The 3,777-nt window shown below is 33.6% G+C and overlaps 1 pseudogene; it reads right to left on the bottom strand.

Annotated features, from left to right (window-relative positions):
• Positions 1 to 1,072: 1,072 nt before the first annotated feature.
• LOC138311881 (uncharacterized) lies at positions 1,073 to 2,934 on the bottom strand (annotated as a pseudogene).
• Positions 2,935 to 3,777: the final 843 nt, after the last annotated feature.

Here is a 3,777-nt window from a genome sequence, read left to right as displayed (position 1 = left end):
ATTGAGAAAAAAAAACTCTGGTGTGTCCTTCATAAACAAACCGACTTTCCGACGTCCGCAACAATCGTACTACTTGGGGACTATTTTAAAATGACTGTATGGCTGCCATTTGTAGTTGACTACAACCTAATGGTGACGTAGATTGGCACCCCTGGATGACATATTTACATCTACTTACCACTTTTACTATATCAATTAACCAAGGCAAAGTGAAATCTATGGATATAACGGACACCCAAAACGAGACCTTTATGACGTCACTAATGTTGAAATGGTAACTTCTGAATCAACTGATCACCGGCAAAATAGCTGTTCCATCTTGTGGATTAAATCGTCGTTGATAAACGTGTTTCCTGATCCATCTTAAGCAATGTTCATGTAGAGACACAATGAGTTAATGATGTAAATAAAAGTGTTAAACCATCTTCCAATTCAAGTGCTAGCGCGCATTATGAAGACTGTCTGTAAAGCTCTGGAATCTATATAGACCATAGATTCTATAGGAAGACAATTCAATGCTTAAATAATTGATTGAAATCAGTAGATAATGTAAAACTAAGGAGTAAACTATTTGTTAATCAACATTGTCCATAATTTATACTGACCATAAATTTAATAAAAATAACATATTGTGACTTTAAAATTTATTATCGTTGATTTTACGGTAGCATTATGAATGAACGATTTTATAAAGTCTTTTTACGTGTATCGGTAAAATTTTAATGTATTTCCAAGAGGCGACTCTGGTATATCCATACAATATTCATTTCAATAGTAATTTCTACACGTGATGTCATACTAGTGTTCAAATAACTTGTCTCATTACATTACCCATAGTTACGTGTACGCGAAAATAATATAAATAAATTGCAGTAGATATCTCTATGTCTTAAGCTTTAACCACAAACTTACTTATTATCTTTTTTTAATTATGCGATTATTATCTATTCATAGACATTTTAATGATGTTGGTGAGATAAATAATTAAACATATTTATCAAAGCAAAGAAAAGCTCATCAATATCCTCTATTGCAAGCCATGTTTTTAATTTGTCACTTCTAATTACAGCTGTCAATTTAATAATTTATAAAAAAAATCATCTGTACAACCCCTGATGACTGCGTCTATGGTTTCCAAAGCACACGGGAGTAGATGAAAGTAGTCCGCTAAACCTGCCTAATATACGCATTTTAAGAAGTATTAGACAAAAAAAAAACTAATAATAAAGGCAGGTTTAGTGGAGTAGGATGGAAGCGGTCATAAGCTTCATAGATTTCAGGTTGATATATTTTGTATAGTACATCTGGGATTCCATGAGGTATGATGTATATTAAGGTGTCGCTGGGTTCTAATTCGATGTACCTTCCAATTAAGGATAAATATATCCAATTGTTCTTGAATGAAAGACAAAAAAACAAAAACTCATGCATTCAATATGAAGAGGGTTTGCTCTATCAAACATACCGCTAACTCTCATGTCTCGAAAATTAATTATCGAGTAATTATATAAGTCAGTAAATGTAAATCGCAAAGTGACTCATAAAAGTTCTATTCGTTGATTGCAACTTGATCTGCAAGTAATGGAACTCCGTATTGCCTACCATCTTATCAGCATCATGCATTCTATAACTGATCTGTAAGTCCTCTAAAACATTCGCAGTACCAGCATCTCTTACTCGCGCGGAACCCTTCCCAACTGGACGATGAACTTTAGGTACATATTTCTAATTAACTTCGGATTGTTGTAAGAAAGCCCAACTTATATGCTATTTTTCGTGAAAATCTATCTATAGCTCCATTAATCGCTATACCAAACGGTTTAAGCTTATCGTATCTATCAATATGTATGAGATAATAATTAAGGACCTTTACTATAGTATAATTTCCGTCGTAAACAACGTCTTGATCTCAGATGCACTCCTTTTACGTCAGTGATGCTTCAGTATGTCCTCACGGTATTCGGAAACGAACGCATCCCAAAAACAACTTGGAGTAAATTCCACAATGCTTTGTAGCCTAAATTACAGAAGGCCTCTCGGTGCAGATTATTAATTAAGCATAAATTGTCATATTTTTGACACGCATTCTTGTGTAACATACATTGGGTGTTCTAGCATGGCCAATGGTGCGCGTTAGCGCAACATGATAGATATGCTTGAACACCCAATGTATGTTACACACAAATGCATGTCAAAAATATGACAGCCAATGCTTATATTTACATTTTAAGTAGTCATTCCCAATTTAAAAAGAAATTAAGTAAAAATAAAGTATGAAAATAAAACTTATACGTCTGCATATAGCAAAATACCATTTGATAGGACAGCCTTTGAATTGGCGGAAAATAGTGTTCTTCCGGTGTGTTGTCATGGACAACCGACTCAACAATTGCAGTTATGAAATAAAGCGGATATAAATGGATAAATACAACACTTCTATCCATTTGAAATTTTTAAATTAGAATATATTTTCATACTGACAAATTTTTTAAAATCTTTCAATAATCTTTCAGTGAATTCTCACACAGACTTAAACACTGTCTTTTCGTGACCTCTTGAACTTTGATTATGGTATCAGTACGCCAGAGCCTAACTGACAATGTTAATGTCGGAAAATAACACATTTTTGGCGTAGTAGCAACATATAGATACTGTGCAGTGGCAATGTAAATATTTGTTTGTATTATCTCTTGCAATAGCCTCTCACATGCATGTCTCCTTAATCCAAGTCTCAACTTTCGTTTTACTGTTGACATGCTGATGACAACTCCATGATCAAGCACAAGAAAACCGCAGATCTCACGTGAATTATACAAAAGTCCAAAGTAGTACCTGAGAAGATCATCAATCATTATCATTATCTCCTGGGTATGGAAAAACAGTCTCCGATAATACAAAGTAATTCAGCAATATCAGAAACTGGAAAACAAACATATTGTGTTTAACACTTTCATAAACAGCTAAAACCTCACAGTACAAGCATGAAACGCCAAACATGCCTTCAGGTTATTATGTTATAGATCTAGATTATTTAGAGGGCAAAATATTTCAAATTGTGTTGATCCTGTGATGATAAATGATAATTGTATTAATTAGTTTAACGTTGTTTCTCCGTCAAATATAAAGCACATTTCAAAATGTATTTAAAAACATAATTACAATGAATGTAATCAGATTTTAATCATTAATTTGAATGGTATTCACATTATTACACTGTATTCACAGGTTAAGTTTAACATACCCTTTGGAAGCCCATCTTTCTTTCACCTTTGTCATTCTTCGGCTATTGATGATTGCTTGTATAATCAGGTGATATTCAGGATATCGACTTCATGTTTTTCCAAGGCAAGTCGATTTGTTCATGTCGACATGATGTTATAACTTGTGAAATGGACGACTTTGGTAAGTCGCCTTCATATCTTTATCGGTACATGTCGACGTAATAGTAAGTCACCCGTCGTGTATCTATTAAATGTCGTGTTTGTTACCATCGCCAAAATGTGGGTTTTAGTGATTAAGTCGTATAAAACATGTCGCTAAATCCTCAAGGAACACGTCATGTCGCGTTTTTAAAGTCGTTTAGACTATGATTTATCACGACAAAAGAAGGCCCAAATACAAAAATGTACGTTTCCATACAGCCACCATAGTTTGACACTGTTGATTAAATGATTAAAAGCCCATTACCTCTCCGAAACGGATTTTAATTTTTAAAATGGGAATGTAAAACGACATCGATGATTTTGTAGATTTACAAAAGTTATTAACTTACCGTTA

This window comes from Argopecten irradians, unplaced genomic scaffold, assembly GCF_041381155.1.
Source record: "Argopecten irradians isolate NY unplaced genomic scaffold, Ai_NY scaffold_0144, whole genome shotgun sequence".
Lineage (NCBI taxonomy): Eukaryota > Metazoa > Mollusca > Bivalvia > Pectinida > Pectinidae > Argopecten > Argopecten irradians.
Note: the sequence above shows the minus strand (reverse complement) of the source record. Positions and strands in the feature narration are given on the sequence as shown.